The 22,158-nt window shown below is 43.6% G+C and overlaps 1 protein-coding gene across 1 annotated transcript in view; it reads right to left on the bottom strand.

Moving 5' to 3' along the window:
• The window catches only part of Blm (BLM RecQ like helicase), an 83,321-nt gene extending 68,057 nt beyond the window's left edge, over positions 1-15,264 (bottom strand). The window contains exon 1 of the mRNA XM_051148796.1: positions 15,154-15,264. The gene's annotated coding sequence lies outside the window, so the exon portion shown is untranslated. The remainder of the gene's footprint in view (positions 1-15,153) is intronic.
• Between the last annotated feature and the right edge of the window lie 6,894 nt (positions 15,265-22,158).

Below are 22,158 nucleotides of genomic sequence, written 5' to 3' on the forward strand. Positions count from 1 at the left end.
AAAGGAGAATTCAGGAATTAAAAAGCTATATAAGTAAGTTTTAAAATGCCCAAGCTATATTTAATCTATATGACCCAAAGAACAAGAAAATGAAGAAAGCTAAAACTAAAAGTGTAAACACAAGCCAGGCATGTTGTAGATCTCTATAATGCCAGCACTTGAGGCAGAAGACTTAGTTACCAGGGAGATCATGATTAAGAGGCCCACCTACCGCTGTGGTGGCGCACGCCTATAATCCTAGCACTCAGGAGGCAGAGGCAGGTGGATCTCTGTGAGCAGGAAGTCAGCCTGGTCTACAGAGCGAGTTAAAGTACAGCCAGGGTTACACAGAGACCCTGTTTTTTAAAAACAGGGGTGGGGGGAGAGTGAGGGGGGTGGGGGGAGGGTGAGGGGGTGGAGGTGGAGATACTTAAATTACAAAGAGTGTCTTCAGCAAAACACAACAAGGTCTACCTAGGAGACTTTCCTGAGAAACCCACATCTACAGTTGGTACATAAAACTACTAACCAACTACTGGTTAGTCTTTTTCAGTGTTTACTCAAATCTGGATTAAAAGCTTTTCACAAAATGCACCTTTGTTTCTGTAAAACAAAGGCTTGTTCACTTCATATGGTTGTTATGCAAAAAGAATATATTAATATTTGTGGAGTACTGTTATGTAGCAGTTTCCTCCCAAAACTGGCCATCTTAGAGGGAATCTTGTTCCTTAAGACACGGGATGTTAAAGGGGAGGTGAAACAAGAGGATACTCTAAGTGGAAGTAGAACATTCTATCTTGCAGAGGTGCCTATTATACTCAGGAAATAAATGATGACTTCAGGAAGTTCCTGAAACTGACCAGTCAGCAGGTCCCGCCTTCTGTAAGCAGACACATTCACAGACACACAGCTGAGATACTCTCAGTCAGACTAACTGGCTGCCTTAAAAGACCACTTTTGAACTTGTTGAAATGTGCGTGTACTTCACATTTCCAGCTTTCATGAGCTGTCATCCCTACTGGGGTGAGCTTTAGTGTCAGTGCAGACATTTCTGTTCCTGGAAGTAACCTCTCACCCATATTCCTGTATAACCCCAACAAAGTTTATTGGTTCACCAAGTAACAATTTGGTATATTGTATTTTGGTCTATTGTCAATTCTCTATCTGAAGTGAATGACCATTTGTTCATGTCTACCAAGGAATAATGTCACACAGTGGAAAAAAAAAAAAAAAAGGAATACAAACAATAAACAACATTAAATTCAATAGTTATCCTATAATGTTATAAGAACAAATAGCAGACTAGAAAGATAGCTCAGAGGTTAAGAGCACTGTCTGTTCTTCCAAAGGTCCTGAGTTCAATTCCCAGCAACCACATGGTAGCTCACAACCATCTATAATGGGATCTGGTGCCCTCTTCTGAAGGGCAGGCAAACATGTAGGCAGAATACTGTATAAACAATAAATAGAACAAATAAATCTTAAAAAAAAAAAAAAGAACAAATAGCTTTCTACTGGAAATACAGTTGCAATTTAACACTCACTTTATAATTATTTGATTGGCTATTTTCTCACTAAATTGTAAACAACCATTAGCATCTCTAAATGTTTAGAGCTCAATCAATATTTTTTTAATTATCAGTTTGTTTGTTTGTTTGTTTATGGGCAGGGTCTCACTGTGTAGGCCTGGCTGGCCCACAGCTTGTTATGTAGGCCACACTCACTGAACTCATAACTCTACCTACCTCTTTCTTCAGAGTGCTAAGATTAAAGGGGCGTACCACCGTGCCCAGCTCAACCAATATTTATTGAATGAGAACAAAAAATGTTAAAGATCATAAAAAAGATATTTGAAGAGGATTAAAATTGTCATCAACTATGACTTATCCCAGAAATGTAACATGGAACAAATTAAGTAAAACTACTCATCTATTATCCAAACAGTTTCACTAATAAAAACAGATATGGACAGATGAATAAGATTTTTGTGTGTGTCAAGACGTAGCATGTATGCAATGAATAAGCTGTGACTATGGGGGGGGGGCGGGGTCAGCAGCTTTGCTTGCATACATACGGCACTCACATCAGGAAGAACTTTCCAGCACACAGACGCTTCTCACCCTTCCCCAGTAGGGTTAGGCTAATCCCTTCGGATTGATTTTGATATTCTTTGCTTCCTTTTTTATTAGATTTTTTTATGTTTAGTCTGCACACATGTATGTATGTGCACCAACTGCATGACTTGTGCCCACGGAGGGCAAAGAGGGTGTTGGAGCCCCTGGAAATGTAGCTACACAGATGGTTTAAGCTACCACATGAGTGGTAGGAATTGAAAGCAAGTCCTCTGTAAGAGCAGTCAGTGCTCTTAACCACTGAGCCATCTCTCCCGGCCATTGTTTGGTTTTCTTTTGAGACAGGGCCTCACTATGTAGCTCAGGCTAGCTTGAAATCACAGTTCTCCTGACTCTAGCTCCCGAGTACAGGGATTACAGTAGTGACCATTACACCTAGCTCCTTGGACTTCTTGGTTCACACATTGTTATCAATATCTTTTTAAAAAGATGTATAATAAAACTCAAACCACTGTTTTATTTTAAGTTATGTATGTATGTATATATAATAATACATATATAATGTAATTATGGCGGGGGGGGGGGAGTGCAAGATGACCGTGGATGCCAGAGTCTCTGGATTCCCCGGGAACTGGAGTTACAGGCAGTTGTGGGTCACCCAATTTGAGTGCTGGGAACTTGGCAAGAACACTATGTACTCTCAACCACTGAGCTACTTCTCCAGCCCTAAATGCAAACCATTTTAAACAGATACATTCAAAGGTTCACACACACAAAATAAAAATACGTAAATCTTAAAAAAAAAAAAAAAGTAAAACAAGAAAGACCACCAGCCAGGCATGGTGGCGCATGCCTCTAATCCCAGCACTTGGGAGGAAGCAGAGGCAGGTGGATCGTTCTGAGTTTGAGGCCAGCCCGGTCTACAAAGCTAGCCTAGGACAGCTAAGGCTATATAGAGAAACCCTGTCATGAAAAACAAACAAACAAACAAAAAAATCGCCACCAAACCAGAAGTATTTAAAAATCTAAAACTAGCCAGGCATGGTGCTGTACAGCTATAATCCCAGCACTCGGGGAAGCAGAGGCAGGTGAATCGATAAGAGTTTGAGGCTAACCTGGTTTACAAGGCAAGTCCAGGACAGCCAAGGCTACACAGAGAAACCCTGTCTCAGAAAAAAAAAATCTAAAACTGATATAGCATCATATTTTATACTAACAGTGAATCTATTCAAAATAAAGGCAAACTGAGCTCAGTGAAGCAAACCTGTAATTCTAGCACTCAGGGAGCAGAGGCAGGCAGATCTCTGTGAGTTAGAGGTCAGTCTGGTCTACAAAGTGAGTCCATGACAGCCAAGGCTGTTACACAGAGAAATCCTGTCTCAAAAAACAGCAAAAAAGGCAAAATCAAGACTGATTTCTCACCAGGCAGTGGTGGTGTACACCTTTAATCCCAGCACTCAGAATGCAGAGGCAGGGGATCGCTGTGAGTTCAAGGCCAGCTTGGTCTACAAAGTGAGTCCAGAACAGTCAAGGCTACACAGAGAAACCCTGTCTCGAAAAACAAAAAACAAACAAAAAAAAGCCTGTTCTCTCATTCCCACTCTCACACTGGCCATCATTGTCATGGCAAAAAAGGAAATAGTAGAAAAGATGAGATTATCCTTATATGGAGACAACTTAATTACATATTAACACAATAATCCAAGGAAAATCAGTCATAACAACAGGTAATTAAAACCTCAGGAAAACAAAAGATAATATAAATTCTCAAAAGTCAAATGCATTAACATGTGGTAGTAATAACTAGAAAGTGCAGTTGTAAAGAGGCATTCTGTTGCAATAGCAGTGAAGCGTGTTAAACAACCAGCAATTAACCTAACAAAAGACAGACAGACATGATAGCAAGAAAATGACCAAAAACTATTAGAAAAACAAAAGACTTAGGGAAACATATCATGCTCTTAAGTGAAAGGTCTAGATAACAGTTCCTTGTAAATTAGTATATGGGTTAACAAAATTCCAACTTAAATACTAAAATAGTTTCCAAAACTTGATTTAAAAAAAAAAAAAAAATGCCTCTAAAATTCAGTTGAGGACCAGTTGAGATCACTTAGCAGAGAAAAGCACTTGCTGCCAAGCCTGAGGACTTAGTGTGATCCCTGGGAACCACATGTGAAAGGAGACACAACTCCTGCTGGTTGCTCTGTGACTTCCACATGCATATCCGTGCATACACACATACAAGAAAATGTAATAAAGTTGTTCATATATAATAATGAAAAAAAAAGAGCTTATCCATTTGGGAAGGGAGAAAATATTTCTATTTTAATAAAAAAAATCCTCATCCAAATTAAAATTCAGTTTACAAAAGCATAAAATAAAGATATTTTATAATACCAGAGCTGTAACTAGTCTTTAGAAATATAATTGTACTCGAGCGTGGTGGCGCATGCCTTTAATCCCAGCACTCGGGAGGCAGAGGCAGGTGGATTACTGTGGGTTCGAGGCCAGCCTGATCTACAAAGTGAGTCGAGGGTAGCTAAGGCTACACAGAGAAACCCTGTCTCAAAAAGACACAGCTCAGTAGTACAGTACAGCCTGGCATGCAAGAGACTCTAGGTGTAAGCCCCAATAGCACTTTCCCATGATAAATTTAAATGGTATAGTACCTACTCATCCTCAAAAAAGACAACACTGGCATTTAACATAAAAGTATAATATATAATTACAGAAACATAACAACACAGGGTAGGAGTCATTCCCTAAGAAATGCTATGACGACAAGTCAGCAATGTTCTCCTGATGAACGTTGGGTACGCTTTGACTCAGGCTGAGGCCTGTTTTGTAAGTTCGGTTTTGCATGCTCACATATTACATACAGTTACTTCTGAACTGCACAGGAGAATAATCCCAGAACCCACCAATTGTGCAAAGCCTAAAAAAAATCCCTCTCCGGTCCTTTGCAGACATGGCTTATTGGTGATTGCCCTAGATTATTGCTAGATCAAACAAGACATTCTGAAGTATATCTATCCAGTCTTTTACGTATTTTCTGAAAAATTCTGGAACTATGTCAGCAAGACTGGGAACCCAGACCAGTGACAGAGCATGGAGGCTACTATTCTAAGGATGTCTGTCTAAGCCTGGGACTTGGAGCACCAGTTTATGCCTTGGAGGAAAAGCTTGGAAGAAGTCAAGGCTAAGGCCCACGAAAGTGTGAAATTTTCTATAAACCAGCATCCCCAAGAACTACCTCCTTTGGGGAAGAGGAAACAAACAATCAAACAAAACAAACAAACAAACAAACAAAAAATCAAGCCCCACTCCCTGAAAATCTACAGGGAAATTAAAGTTATCAGTTCCTGAAGGATTAAGTATGGGCAAGACGCCAGGCGTAGTGGTGCATGCCTTTAATCCCAGCATTTGGGAGGCAGAGGCAAGGGATCGCTGTGAGTTCGAGGCCAGCCTGGTCTACAAATTGAATCTAGGACAGCCAGAGCTATTACACAGAGAAATTCTATCTCGAAAAACCAAAGAGTAAGGGCAACACTGAAGCACAAACCCAGGCAACCTCACTACCTAAGTAATTGACAAATCCAAGGTCTGAATTTAAAAGCCCAACACCAAGGCAGTTGGCAAGCACAACACCCTGTTAAACCCTCCTGTTGATGCTTCATTCCAGCGCCTCTTCTCATGCTCACCGTCTCTGCCTCCAACTTGAGATCAGATGAAAGCTCTCAGCTACTGCTCTAGCATCAAGCCTGCCTGCCTGCCTGCCTGCCGCCATGCTTCCTGCCATACCGGCCATGCGCTCCACTACCTCTGAAACCATGAACCCCCTAATTAAATGCTTTCATTTATAAGTTGCCTTGGTCATAGTGTTTTGTCAATGCAATACAAACATAACCAAGACACTGGCCTCGAACCCACAGCGATCTGCCTGCCTCTGCCTCCTGAGCACTGGGATTAAAGGCCTGTGCCACCATGTCCGACCACTCTAAGCTTTTCAAGCTGTGACCATTTGGTCATGTGGTAAAGGAGAATTACTGTTGTTGATGGAATTATCTTAAAATAACTACCTGGCAGAGGTGGTGCATTATTTTTATCTCAGCACTTGAGAGGCAAAGGTTGAAGACCAGCCCGGACTACAGAGTGAGTTCTAGAACAGCCAGGGAAACACAGAGAAACCCTGCCTCGAAAACAAAAACAAACAACAACAAAATAACTTTAAAAAAACCTTCATGAGAGCCGGGCGTGGTGGCGCACGCCTTTAATCCCAGCACTCGGGAGGCAGAGGCAGGCGGATCGCTGTGAGTTCGAGGCCAGCCTGGTCTACAAAGTGAGTCCAGGACAGCCAAGGCCACACAGAGAAACCCTGTCTCGAAAAATTAAAAAAAAAAAAAACAAAAAACCCTTCATGATAATGAATTTTTGTTCTGATTTTGGTTAGTGGTTTTATTAAATCATAAGTTTCTTTGTTTTAACTTGTAAATGTCTTTCTTTTCTTATTTCCTTCTCTTCATTTTTTTTGGTTTTTCAAGACTGGGTTTCTCTGTGTAGCCTTGGCTGTCCTGGAACTCAAAGCTCTGCCTGTTTCTGCCTCCTTAAGAGCTGGGTGGCTGCTGCTGCTGCTGCTGCTGCTGCTGCTGCTGCTGCTTCTTCTTCTTCTTCTTCCTTCTCCTCCTTCTTCTATTTCTATTTTATGTGTCTGAGTGTTTTACTCACATGTACATATGTGCATCACATGTATACAAGGTGCCCGTAGAGGTCAGAGACATCAGATGCCATGGAACTGGAGCCCCATGCACCTGTGAGTTAGCCATCTAGGCACTGGGCAACAAACCAAGGCCCTTTCTAAGAGCAACAAGTACCTTAGCCAATTAGCTATCTCTCAAGCACTTATTTGTGTGCCTGTGTCTGTGGGTGCCCACAGGGGCTGGGAAAGAACACCAGATCCCCTGGAACTGGAGTAATAGGTAGTTGGAAGTGTAGGATCTCACTACATAGGCCTGGTTGTCCTAAAACTCATTATGTCAATCAGGTTGACTTCCAATTCACTGACTTTCTTGCTCCTTCTTCGCAAGTACTAAGATTTAAGTGGTGCCTCACCACATCTAGCCCCAAATCATCTCTAAACTGAAGACTTAATTTTGAAATCTAATTTAATGCCAAACATATCTGAGGCATTAAAATGCTTTAAATAGTATCTTTATAGGGTGAAAAATCAAAGTGAGAAACAAAAATGAAACTACAGGAAGACTTTCCTGGATTATGCAAGTGGGGCCAATGTAATCATAAGTGTCCTTTTAAGTGGAAGAAAAAAAATTGGTGGCAGACCAGATAGCTGACAACTTCAGAAGGATTCCACACGAGACTACTGGATGATGATGAAAGCAATCTCAATCCAAGGATGTGGTCATCTGCAAGCAACTGGCAAGGGCAATGGTCATATTCTCCCTAGAGCCTGTAGAAAAATAATGCAGCTCTGAAAAACCCTTAGACCTTATTCCAGGTAAGCCCATTCAGATTTCTGGGGTACTGAACTGTAGGATAACAATGCTATTTAAGCATTCAAGTTGTAGTAATCTGGTACAGGAGCTACTTATGAAGGACTATTAGAAGACATCAATGCAAAATGTTCTATTTTTATGTGTCAGTGATAGACAACCAGAAAATTAAAAACAAAAGACAAAAAAACAGAAAACGTATTAACAGTGACATCAACATTTAAGTACCCTCCAAAACTATCTGAAAAATTATGGCCATATATATTCAGGAAACTATTAAGTTATATTTTAAAATTAAAAAACAAACAAATGAGCCATGAGCCACAGTCATGATAGGAAAGCAATATTCTCAAGATGCATCTCTTCCCAAACTGATCTATCACAATAAAATTCCAGTCAAAAGTCTCAATAACTGTGGCTGGAGAGATGGCTCAGAGGTTAACAGCACTGTCTTCTCTTCCAAAGATCCTGAGTTCAATTCCCAGCAACTGCATGGTGGCTCATAACCAACTATAATGAGATCTGGTGGCCTCTTCTGGTATGTAGGTATACAGGCAGGCAGAACACTATATATATATATAAATAAAATAAATCCTTTTTTAAAAAAAGCCTCAATTTTCTTTTCCTGGAGGGACTCAATAGTAGAGTCTAATATTGTGTGTATGTGTGCACACTGGGCTGCATCAATGTGGCATGTGTGCAGAGGCTAGAGGACAATCTCCAGTGATTGGCTCTTAGCCTTTCAACCTTGCTTGAGACAGGTTTCCCCACCACTGTACTGTGTAAGCTAGGCTAGTTGGCTTACAAGCATCTAGAGACTCTCCTGTCTCTGCCTCCCACTTCCCATCCCTGCACTGGGGCTACAGACACCTGCACTACTACATCTGGTTTCACAGGTCTAAGAACACAAATAAAGGTTGTCAGGCTTGTGGAACAACAAGCACTTATGTCTACCCCCTGGGTCTGATATTTTAATAAGAGATATAAAACATACTCCTAGAAAACAATACAAGGTGAGGAGATTTACTCTGCAAAAATACAGACATAAAAACCTTTGTTACACAAAGAAACTGACTCAGAAAACAAGCATAAACCCATAGTGATTTATAGTGATGATACTGTTAAGCACTAGGTAAGAACAGTCATACTGCAAACTGGTGCTGGGACCTAGAGCTTCCTCAAGCAGCTACACTTCAGGGTGTAGTTCCGCTGGTAGGATGCCCAGCACGCACAAAGCTCTGTGTTCAGCTCACCACTGAAGAGAGTACACACCTGCAACCTCAGGACTTAGAACGTGGAGGCAGAAGATAAAAAGTTCAATTATTCTTGACTACCTAGCAAATTTGAGGAAAACCCAGCGCACATAATACCCTGACTACGCTGTATGCACACACACAATTAAAATTTAAAGATTTGTAAAACTTATCCAAATGAAAGAAAAAACCAAAATGACCTAAATATAAAGTCTCTAGGGTATACTTACTAAAATAGCTTTAAAGCCTCCAAGAGATTAAACAAAGTAACAAAGGCACAATGATAGCTGGCACGGTGGCACATCCCTGTAATCCCAGCGCTTGGGAGGCTGAGGCGGGAAGATTGCCATAAGATAGCCTGGCCTATAGAGTCAGACCTTCTCTCAAAAAGCAAAGAGCTGGAAATTTCTCTATTTTTTGCCTTGACCATTGCACCCTCACAGTATACTCAATATCAATGCATATCCATATATACACATATATGATGTGTATACATATACATATACAATATAGTTTAGCTAGGGTGTGGAGCAGCATGAGTTCAGTATAGTGGTAGAAGATTAACCACTTAAAAATTAGCTTTCTGGGGGCTGGAGAGATGGCTCAGTACAGACTACTCTTCCAGAGGACCAGGGTTCAATTCCTGGGACCCACATGGCAGCTCACAACTGTCTGTAACTCCAGTTCCAATGGATCCAACACCCTCCTACAGACATACATGCAGGCCAGGCCAAACACCAATATACATACAAAATATAATTATAAAAAATGAGCATCCTATTCGGGCGTGGTGGCACACACCTTTAATCCCAGCATTTGGAAGGCAGAAGCAGGCAGATTGCTGTGAGTTCAAGGCCAGCCTGGTCTACTAGTGAGTCCAGAACAGCCTAGGCTTCACAGAGAAACCCTGTCTCAAAAATAAAACAAAACCCAAAACTATACACACACACACACACACACACACACACACACACACACACACACACACACATATATATATATATATACTCATGACCCAATTACTTGTACTTCAATACAGTCTTACAACCAAGAGGAGATGGCTGGAGTGACTTAGTCACCAATGGTCAATGATCTAATCAATCATACCTAGGCAATAAAGCCTACACAAAACCTGAAAAGGACAGGCTTTCTAAGGATTCCTGTGATCACGTGGGGTCTGGAGGCTCCACCCCTTCCCACATCCCTCACATTATGTTATTTCTTTCACTTTTATGAAATGTACCCTATAATGTAGAAGCAGAAGTTTTCCTTGAGGTCTCTGGGCTGCCTTAGCAAGTTACTGAGCCAAAAACCCCTGTCATGCAAATCTGATTTGCAGTCAGGTTAGACAGAAGTTGTGAGTTATGTGGGGGTTCCCTATTTGGGGTTAGAGCCTGAAGCAGACAAAAGAAAGATGTGGGGCCAGGCATGGTGGCGCACACCTATAACCCCAGTACTTAAGAAGCTGAGGCAGTAGGATAACTGGGAGTATACAGGCAGCCTGACCTAAATAGCAAGACAGAAATGAAGTATTATATGGCATGGAGGAGAGAGAAATGAGATTTCCTATATAGCGGTACATACACACAAGGGCACATTACTCAGCCTTTACAGATGACAATCCTACAGCACAGATTAACCTTGAAGACACTCTGCTAAGCAAAACAGGCACTTATAGAAGGGTAAGTACTGTATGATCCCACTTACAGTAAAGTTGCTGTCTCTAAGGAAATGAGCAAATTCTATTTGATCAGCTTTAGGATTGAAAGACAGGATGTGTGGAGATCTGCAGTACAGCACTCTGCCTATATTGTATTTCATTCGCCTGAAGAAATTTGAGACTGGGGCTGGAGAGACGGCTCAGAGGTTAAGAGCACTGACTGCTCTTCCAAAGGTCCTGAGTTCAATTCTCAGCAACATGGTGGCTCACAACCATCTATAATGTAATCTGATGCCCTCTTCTGCCCTGCAGGTGTACATGCAGGCAGAATTCTGTATACATAATAAATAAATCTTTTTTAAAAAGGATATCTTAAAAAAGAAAGAAAGAAAGAAAAAAAAAAAAAAGAAAGAAATCTGAGACAGCATGCAGAAGGCAAGACTAGTCTGGGCTATACAGTGAGACCCTGTCTCAAAAACAAAAATAAAACCAATCCATTCAGAAGGTGGAATTCATGTCAGGTGTTCTTATCACAATAAAATAAAAATAAAACAACTAGTATAATCACATAACTATTTTATTAATAAAATTTATTTTTAAGGTATGGTTGCGTACACCTTTAATCCCAGCTCTTGGGAGACAGAGGAAGATGGATCACTGTAAGTGTGAGGCCAGCCTGGTCTACAAAGCCAGTCCAGTATAGCTAGGGCTACACAAAGAAACCCTGTCTCAAAAAAAAAACAAAACAAAAAAACAAAAACAACAAAAGAAAATTTTTTAAGGTATAAAAATAGTGGCTAAGAGATAACCTGGCACTTTCTAAGGCTGGTTGTGGTAGCGGACACCTTTAATCCCAGCAGTCAGGGGGCAGAAACAGGCTATTGCTGTGAGTTAGAGGCTAGTCTAGGACAGCCAAGGCTACACAATGAAACCCTGCCTCGAAAAACCAGAAGAAAAAAGAAAGAAAGAAAGAAAGAAAGAAAGAAAGAAAGAAAGAAAAGAAAAAGAGACGGGCAGTGGTGGTGCACGCCTTTAGTCCCAGCACTTGGGAGGCAGAAGCAGGTAGATCGCTGTGAGTTCGAGGCCAGCCTGGTCTACAAAAGCAAGTCCAGGACAGTCAAGGCTACACAGAGAAACTCTGTCTTGAAAAACAAAAAAAAGTAAAAGAGCACCAACATTATAGCTCACAGCCATTTGCAACTGTAGTTCCAGGGAATCTGACACTCTACTCTGACCCCCAAGGACACCAGGCACACAAGAGGTGCACAGACATACATGCAGGCAAAACCCCCAAAATTTGTAAAAATATTATGAGAAGGGGGATAGAGAGATCGTCCAGAGGTAAAAAGAAATTGTTGCCCTTGCAGAGGATCCATGTTTAATTCCCAGTCCCAACAGGGTGGTTCACAACCATCCACAGCTCCAGGTGCCTCAATGCCCTCTTCTGACCTCTGTGGGTACTAAGCAAGCACGTGGTTGCACATAGACACATGCAGGTAAAACACACACAAAATACAATGAATAAGTGTAATAAACTAAAATTTATCATTTCTATAACTATTTGTGAATAATGTAATGGTTAGACATATCTTAAAGTGCATGCATATGAGTTTGAGTGGAGGCCAGAAGTCAACATGAGGGGCCTTCTCACTGAACCTGGACTGGCTTCTGTCTTATCTCTGTGATGAGATCACAAGTTTGTGCCACTGGAACTGGTTCTGGGGGTCTGAACTTCTGCTTTCATGTTTGTGAAGTAAGTACAATTGAACCATCTCTCTAGCCCAGATGTATCTTAGAAATATTATCAACTGCTAGAATGTAGCTCAGTAGTGGTAAAACACTTGCTTGGCATGCACTAGGCCCTAGGTTCAATTACCAGCACCACAAAAGCAAAAAAGAAAATTAACAAAACATACAAGAGCTGGTTATGATGACATACAAATATAATCCCTGCACTCAGGAGGCAGAAGCAAGGATAGCTTGTTCATGGCCAACCTGAGCTATATAACAAAACCTTGGCTCAAAACCCAAAACTGGTGGTACAGTTCACAATTGCAATGCATAGAATACTTAACTAAAGAAACCTGAACCACTCAACTATGAGTACACTGTAATGACGGTTACCTAGGAAAATCTATATAGCTATTTTATAACTAAAATGTGGTTAAGAACGTGTGAAAAATGAAAATAGGACAGTGGGGTGGCTTAGGCAGTAAGAGTGCTTGCCAAGCCTGAGAACCTGAGTTGAATCCCCAGGCTCCACATGGTAGGCGAGAACTGCAAGTTGTTCTCTGATAGGTACCATGGTACGAACCCATACATGCATAAATAAAAAAAAGCATTAAAAATTTTAATAAGCCAGGTCGTGGTAGTGGTGCACACCTTTAGTCTCACCTCAGGAGGCAGATCTCTGAGTTTGAGGCCATTGTGGTCTCAGGTAAGTTCCAGGATGGCCAGGGCTACACAGAGAAACCATGTCTCAAACCACCACCGTGACACACACACGCACACACAATTAATGAGAATAGCTAAAGTGACAGAAAGACAATATTATAAATGTAATGAGCATTTAAATGTTTGTTTTGGGCTTGGGGACAGGGTCTCATGTAGTCTAGACTGGCCTCACATTTGCTATGTACCAGAAGAAGGCTGTCAACTCCTGATCCTTCTGCTCTCACCTTCCATGTGTGTGGACTATAGGCTTGCGCTGCCACAGGCTTCTACTCTCACCTTCCATGTTTATGGACTATAGGCTTGCACTGCCACAGCCTTCTACTCTCACCTTCTATGTGTGTGGACTATAGGCTTGCGCTGCCACAGGCTTCTTTTGGGGATGGAGTCTTTACACAGCTGCTCTCAGCTCTCCATCCTCCTGTCTTATTCAAAGGGCTGGGGTTATAGGGGTGAACCACTGCTCCTGGCGGGAGCTGCAAGACACTCGGGGGCTTTTAGGCACTGGACTGTACAGATTACTTTGCAATTTCTTTGAACCTGGTAACACAGTACAGGCCTGAGAAGACGGCTCAGTCAGTAAAGTGCCCGTAGTACAAACATGAGGACCTGATTTCAAATCTCTAGAACCCACTTAGCAAGCTGGGTGTGGTAATGCGCATCTACAACGCCAGTGTTGGGAGGCTTGCTAGTTTAATCAGGAAGTTCCAGGTTCAGTAAGACTGTCCCAAACAGAAAGGTGGAAAACTGAGGAGTGCGTGCAAACACGCAAACACACACACACACACCTCTGCACAAACATGATCAAGGACACACTCATATCTCCACTCCCCACAGAAGACAAAAGGAAAAGTACAGAAAATAGAGTGTGCCCATCAACCAAGTTTAAGATGTTACAATCTATGCCCAGTGCACACTTTTAGTCCCAGCACTCAGGAGGCAGAGCCAGGCAGAACTATGTGAGTTCAAGGCCAGCCTGGCCTACAAATTGAGTCGAGAACAGCCAGGGCTATTACACAGAGAAACCCTGTCTCACAAAAACAAAAACCAAAACAACAACAACAACAACAACAAAAAGATGTTACATTCTCGGAGCCGGGCGGTGGTGGCGCAAGCCTTTAATCCCAGCACTCGGGAGGCAGAGGCAGGCGGATCGCTGTGAGTTCGAGGCCAGCCTGGTCTACAAAGCGAGTCCAGGACAGCCAAGGCTACAAAGAGAAACCCTGTCTCGGAAAAACAAAAACAAAGATGTTACATTCTCTTTTGAAGGTAATTTCAGATACAGACATTTAAAATAGCTGAGATAGTGGCACGGGTCTCCAGCACTTGAGAGGTTGAGGAATTATGATCAGGAGTCCGATCTGGAGTCCAAAGTCATCCTCGGCTACTCAAGTCTGAGGCCAGCCTGAACCACAAGAGCCAAAACCAACCAACCAACCAACCAACAAAAAAGGTATGAATTCTCTATCTTGGGGGACTAGCAATGAAAGTGAGTTGACACCTAGAAATTCCATTTCCTCCCAGCAAATTTAAAGCGACCTTCTGACAGAATAACAGCTGGGCTAACATTTAAGTCGGTGTGCTGTCATGTCGCCACTGGGTAACTAAGGCAAGAAGATCCTTTCAGGTTCCACTATAGACTCCCCAGGCGGCTGCCTCTCTGCCGCCTGTCATCTCTTCTCGGGTTTTCCTACCACTGGCCCTGGCTGTGGGAGGAAGGCAGTTTATCTAAAGGTGGCTGGAGTCGGGGGATGACAGGTGAGAGGCCGATCCATCTCTAGTGACCTATGGACCGGCGGGGGGGAGGGGGGAAGGGGGGGAGAAAGCCTGCAGCAGCGAGACATGCTTCCGAGCTAGGCAGGTCTTATTCTAAGCTTCGGCTTCCCGGTCTAAAACTAGAGCAATTTCACATCTTCCGGAGTCTCTCGGAAGCATGTGTTGCAGCCTTACACAAACTCTAGGAAGCAGAAAAGATCTTTTCTCGCATGTGACACACGGAAAGCAAGATCCTGGACCTTAGGGAACGGGCGGACAGCGAGACTCAAGCCTCGGCCGCCTAGACACGGCCTTTGATGGGGCTCCGGGACTCTGCTCCGGTCTGGGCTTCTGGCTTGGAGGGACTGGGGCCGATGGCTGGGGGAATGGCCGAGGGAGGCCTCGAGCTCCAGGCCCGGCCGAGTGGAGCCGGTTACCCGGTGGAAACACCGCAGCCCTGTGCGCGCCGAACTCACCTCACTCAGGCTCACGCCGCCACCGGGCCGAACCACTATCCAAACTCCGCGCGCTGACAAGGCCCTCCGGCGCCCCGCGCTGCCTCGCTTCGCGCCGCAAGAAGGATGGCTCTGATTGGGTGAGCCCTGAAGAAACGAACCAATACCGTGGCCTCTTGCACCTGGCCCCGCCCCATAGAGCTGCTGGGGCGGGATCACCAGAGCACGTACTCCAAAAGCCCAATCAGAATCCAGCGGATGAGTCAGATGACTACGGCAAACTATGGGGCTTCCGGCGCTAGTAAGGCTTTGTGTGAGTGTTTGTGTTTTGTTTTTCTAGGGTCGGAAAAGGCGCCGGAAGCCCTGTGAGGTAATAGAAATTTCCTGGTTTGAAGGTAGCTGAGACTTGCTGGTTCCCACCAGCCAGGCGAAGCGTCTGTGTCCCCTTCTTTTGGATCTGACCCTCTATTCCTGTGAGACTTCGGCAGTCTTCCACTGCTGACTGCTATTGATGGGGAATTGGGGTCGAAAGCTCAAATGCTTCAGCGGATATGCACAGTGCCTGAGTGCAAAGCTACAGTTCTAGAGGACAGTTGCCACGGTAGCCCAGGCTGGCCTAAAGCCTCCAACTAACTATCAGAAGATGACCTTGAACTCCTGATCCATCAACTACACTTTCCAAGTACTAGGATTACAGACATGTTCCTCGGAGCTGGGCTCTTGTTAATTCTTTTACCACCCTGTACCCTGTCTTCTGTCCTTAGTAGACCAGGCTGGCCCCAGACTCACGAAAATCCGAGTGCTGGGATCAAAGGTGTGCGCCACCACTACCACCGGGCTGTCCTTTTTTTTTTTTTTTTTTGTTTTTGGTTTTTGGTTTTTGGTTTTTCGAGACAGGGTTTCTCGGTGTAGCCTTGCTTTGTAGCCTCCAACTCACAGTGATCCGCCTGCCTCTGCCTCCTGAGTGCTGGGATTAAAGGTGTGTGCCACGACGCCCAGCTCCTTTACCCTCTTTTAAGAGGGAATAAATCCAAACTGTTGTTACAAGCCATATGGAAAACAGTACAGAGGATTCCAAAGATACTAAAAATAAAGATGGTGCATGACCCAGAAATATCTCTTCTGACATATACCCAAATAAGATGAATAAATCACACCTTCCTAAAGCTATCTGCTTTCCCTTGTTTACTGTCTGATGGTCCACAATATCCAATATATGAAAGCAAGCTGTCAGAGAAAGAGTGGAAAGAGAAACTAGCACCATGCACAATAGAATAGTAATCAGCCCTGTGAAAAGAACCAGATCTTCCCATTTGCCACATGTGGATGAGCTTGAGGGACATTATGCTAAGTGAAACAAGCTAGACACACACACAAAAATGATTGCATGATTTTACATGTAGGATCTTTTAATTTTTAAATATTTATTATGTATATCAGTACACTGTCTTCATGCACACCAGAAGAGGGCATTGGATCCTATTACAGATGGTTGTGAGCCACCATGTGGTTGCTGGGAATTGAACTCAGGACCTCTGGAAGAGCAGCCAGTGCTCTTAACCGATGAGCCATCTCTCCAGCCCACATGTGGAATCTTTATCAAATTAAAACATTCATATCTAGAGAAAGCTGGCAGAGAGTTGTAGGTTAAAGGACACATAGGGTGAAAATATTTAGAGATCCAAAATACAATATGCATTTGTGCTAAATGATTACGATTTACAAAAACCAAAAAAGGGGTTGGGCATGGTGTTGCATGCCTTTAATCCCAGCACTTGGGAGGCAGAGGGAAGCAGATAGCTATGAGTTTGATGCCAGCCTGGTCTACAAAATGAGTCTAGGACAACCAAGGCTACACAGAGAAACCCTATCTCAAAAAACAAAAACAAAACAATAAAAGGATAACTGCAGATGATGATTAAGTTCATTCGTTTCATTATAGTAACCTTTTTACTGTCCATACATGTCTGCATCTGCAGGCATCGTGCTGACAAATGGAAACATTTTTTAAGCAATGTCTCACTATGCAGCTCTAGCTAGCCTGGAATTTACATACGTAGACCAGGCTGACCTCAAACTCATAGAGATCTGCCTGCCTCTTCCTCCTCCTCCTGAGTGCTGGGATTAAAGGTGTGTGTAATCGTACATGATTTGAAATCTTTCTTTCCTTTCTCTCTCTCTCTCTTTCTCTCTCTCTCTCTCTTCCCTTCTTTCTTTCATTTGTTGGTTCATTCATTCTTTTTTGAGACAGGGTTTCTTTGTGTAGCTCTGGCAATACTGTAATTCCCTCTGTAAACCAAGCTGGTTTTGAACTCCAAGATCTGCCTGCCTCTGCCTACCAAGTGTTGAGATTAAAGGTGAGTGCCACCACTACCTAGCTATGAATTGACATTTCAATGCCTTTGTCTTCCAAGAAGCAGGCCTGCATCACCAGGCCCCAATAATTAAGCAGTTTTTAAATAGCAAAACGGAAAAGCATGCAGAATAGAGGTAAGGAGAAGATATGACCAACCCACCAAAAGAACTGAACCAACAACCCTGGGATTTAAGTGGTAGCACCCAGGCAGTAAGTGTGATGCTCACAATTTCCTGAACTCAGCTGAAAGTGCCTGCATGTTTGTTTCTCCTTTTCCCTTTACCTTCACTGCTTTTCAACTCTGTCCGCAGTCAAGCCGCTGTGCTAGATAGGCCCCACTATCTAGAACTACCACTCAGAGCAGGCCTTAGTCTGGAGAGGAGGACAGCGCAGAAGTTAATATTCATAGTAGCCATACAAGCTGGCTGTGGTGGCGCATGCTTGTCATTGAAACACTAGGGAGGCCGAGGCAGGAGCATCTCTGGTTTGAGGTCAGCCTGAGGTACATAGCCAGACCCTGTCTCATCTCAGAACAGTAACCATTGAAGTCATGAGCATGCTAGCCCAGGGTGTGGTTGGTATCATAGCAGAGATGCACATGCAGGGGTGGAGGGCCAGGGAAGACTGCAGTGAAGGTGGCCTGAGAACTGAGGGCAAGCGAAGAACCAGCCTGCCTCCATTTTAAGCTTAAAAGCCGTCATACAGTAAAGCCAAACTAGGTCTTTCCTATTTATGATTAAACCTCTGTTTCTCAAGGCTTGGGCTATGTCCAACCTGTAACCTAACTATGAATGGGTCTGTGCTCCCTGTTCAGGAAACAGCAGGCATGGCTTTGTTTCAGGAGGTCGCTCTGACTAACTTGTTATGCTTATGTCTGACTATTTTGCCCACTGAATCCTTCCTTTGGAAACCCCCTACCTGTGAACTATATAAAAACCTTGTCTTCCTCACATCCAGGGCTGCTCTCTAAAATCCCAACTTAGACAGCTGGCCAGTCCCAGGTGTACCTCTGAAATAAAGCTTGCTTGTTAGACAGTCACGAATTTGGTCTTTCTCCTCACAGCTTTCAGATTTATCAGTAAGTCAGGCCAGGAAAAGGGGGGAGGGTTAGATCTCAATGACAGAGCACAAGCTTAGCAGGGATGAGGTTCTGAATTCCATCTCTGCCTCAGTTTCCCCTCCCCACCTCCGTGCTCCTATCTCTTAAGACCTTGAACTTTTTTTTTTTTTTGGTCTAAGTAGTACTGGTTGACCTCAAATTCACAGAGACATGCTTGCCTTTGTCTCCTAGGTTCTGGGATTGAAGGAGTGTACCCCCACAACCAGATTAAATAATCTTTTTGTGGTTTTTGTTTGGTTTTGGTTTTTTTGTTTGGTTGGTTTGGTTGGTTGGTTTTGTTTTGTGTTTGGTTGGGTTTTATTGTTGTTATTGTTTTTGCTGTTGGTGGTGGTGGTGGTTGTTTTTGTTTTTTAGAGACAGAATTACCCCGTTATAGCCCTGGCTATCCTGGACTCAATTTGTAGCCCAGGCTGGCCTCAAACTCAAGATCTGCCTGCCTCTACCACCCGAGTACTGAGATTACAGGTGTTCACCACCGCACCCAGCTATGTGAGTCATATTTGTACTCCCAGAATTCGAGAGTCTGATGCAGAATTGCCATAAGTTTGAGACCAGCTTGGACTATAGAGTGAGACCATGTCTCAAAACAAAACAACAACAGCAGAAAAGCCTCTAACCCTCCATATTGTGCTAAATATTGATTTTGTTTTGTTTGTTTGTTTGTTGTTGTTGTTGTTGTTTTGAGACAGGGTTTCTCTGTGTAGCCTTGGCTGCCCTGACTCCCATTGTAGACCAGGCTGGCCTTGAACCCAGAGATCTGCCTGCCTCTGCCTCCCAGTGCTAGGTGTGTTAGGTATTGTATTCTAGAGATGATTTAAATTATACTGTGGGGCTAGGAGTGTAGCTCAAGGTAGAGCATTTGTCTAGAATGCCCAGAATCCCCTGTATAAGAGGTGGCACACCCATATTGTATATTCTAAAAGGAAATGTTGTGGGGTGTTCACCAGAGGAGACTGCTCAGACATGGGGTTAAGCCAATAGAAAGTCTTTATTATCTGGCTGACAACCTGATTGGGTATTTGGGATCCCAGTGTAGCCCCAAGCCTTTCCCAGAGTTAGCTTTTAAGCATGGGGTTGATATATTTCCTAGGCTGATATATTTCAGTTAATGAGAATAGTTAGCCAGAAGCTGAACTACAGAAGCCAAAAAACAAGGTCAGTACATTTAGAGACTTTCCCAGAACTACAGACTTTGATGAATTAGGTTTTTGTTTTTATTTTTGGCAGGTGGTGCTGTCTATATGCTGAGCTTTACAGTCTGAATGGCACTTCCATCATGGAGCCAGTTGTGCTAAGGTCTGGGGCCCTATTAAAATTCAATATCTTGGTTAATGCCACTATTGCTGGTAACTCCAAAGGGAACAGGGAGTGTCTGTCAAACCTCGCATTGTGACTGGTGTTTGTGAAGACAGCTGTGATAGTCGTTTATATCCTGTGCATCTGTGAGACAAAAGTTCTTTACCTTGGAGGAACGATGTTTAGGTAATGGTGAAAAACTTCTGCCTCATAAGTGTGAAAGTGAAAATATCTGTTGACCAAAGCATCTTGTGCTAAGATGGTTGCCAGAAGATGGCTGAGTGTGTAGCCCTCTGAGCCTGTCCTTTAACAGGGACCTTGACTAAGAAATGGAAAGCCACCACACTCACTGAGCTTCCCCACATTTAGTGACTGACAGTACCATCCCATCAGCCATAGGTGCCTCGTGCTGTTCAGTCCATCCCAAGGAGCTGCCTTGCCCAGGGTGGACTTCAACTAGAATGCTAGCATTTGCCCAGGAACTGAGAATAGTGAAAACCACCTCTTCCTGATGGTGAACTACACTAGAGGGCCCAGGGTTGGCTCCACACTGGCTTCTTGTTTATTTGAGACAGGGTCCTGTTAGGTAGCCCTGGTGGGCTTTGAATTCAAGATCTCTAACCCTGCTGCCTTCACCTTTAAGTGCTGGGATTACAGCTGTGTATTACCAGGCCTGGCTTGTTGATTTGTAAATGAGTAAGAGATGGGACTCAGAGAAGGGACCAGGATGGTGGATGCAGAAAAATCTTGTGTGTGCAATGACAAAGCTGATGAGATACCCAGTGCTTGGGAAAGATATATTGTGCCACTGGAGAGACAGGCAAACTATTGAGCTAGGCACAGTAAACAGCACAATAGATAAAAGTGCTGATGGGTGTGCTCTGTGCCTGTCATTGACAGAACAGTCAGTAACTTTACTAGTGCTGGCTAGTAGGCGTGAGAAGCTCCAATGAATGGAATCAAACCAGACTGTAGTTTTTAGGCCGGGCGTAGTGGTGCACGCCTTTAATCCCAGCACTCCGGAGGCAGAGGCGGGTGGATCACTGTGAGTTCGAGGCCAGCCTGGTCTACAAAGTGAGTCCAGGACAGCCAAGGCTACACAGAGAAACCCTGTCTCAAACAAACAAACAAACAAACAAACAAAGAAACAAAAGATTGTGGTTTTCCACAAGGAGATTCCTGCTATGGACTGAATGTTCATCCCCCAACCCCATCCCTGCTACAAAACCAAACACCAAAATGAACTAAAGAGCAAGTGTTGAAGGTGTAGACGTCCTTACCTTTATTGTGACTATGTTTGGAGATTTTATGTCATTGGGACTTTATGGAGGAGACTAGAATACATTAGGATGTGGGGTGGGGCCCCATCCCTGACAGGATTGCAGTCCTCACGGGAGAGATATGTTTCTGAGAACACACAGTACATTTGAATTTACTATGCACTGTGTTGATTGCATTGGAGACTCTGAGCCCAATGTGGGAAGCCCCTGAGCACTAGGGATTGAACTCAGGGCCTTGCTCAGGATCGGCCAATGCTCTACCATTGAGCCACAACCCTACTTCTGCTTTGGATAGCTTTAAGGCAGTGGAAGCAAACACTGTGGGGAACTTAGGCAAGCCAAACATTTTAAAAGAGGAAGCCAAGGCTGGGGGATGCTGCTCAGGAGGTAAAGTGCTTGCCTGGCGTGCACTGAGCTCTGGGTTTGATCTGCGTACCATATAGACCAATGGTGGCGGCTCATGCCTATAATTTCAGTACTTGGGAGGTAAAGGCAGGAGATTCAGAAGTTCATGATCATCCCTGGCTGCTTAGTAGGTTTGAGGCCAGCCTGGGCTACATGAAATCCTGGAGGGGTAGGGAGCTGGGTGTGGTGGCTTGTGCCTGAAACCCCACACTTAGGAAGTGGAGTCGGGAAGAGATCACAAGCCTAGAATACATAAGAAGACCCTGATTCAAAACCCATACAAGCTGGGCTTTAATTGTCACATTAATTAAGGCTAGTGTGTTTGTTTGGGTGTTTGTTTAAGACAAAGTCTCTGTGTAGCCTAGGGTAGCCCCAAACTCAAGGCAAACTTCCTGGCCTCAGACTCTCAAGTACTGGGATTCTAGAGACGAGCTACCATGCTTTGATTTATATTTTTAGTTGTAGAATCTGGCATCACTTCAGTCTATAAAAGAGCCCAAGTATTCTCCTGGGCAGGGCAGAGAAAGCTTGGTCTTCCAGACAGAGAAGGGTGGAAATAAAGCAGAACG

This window comes from Acomys russatus, chromosome 7 (genome assembly GCF_903995435.1).
Source record: "Acomys russatus chromosome 7, mAcoRus1.1, whole genome shotgun sequence".
Lineage (NCBI taxonomy): Eukaryota > Metazoa > Chordata > Mammalia > Rodentia > Muridae > Acomys > Acomys russatus.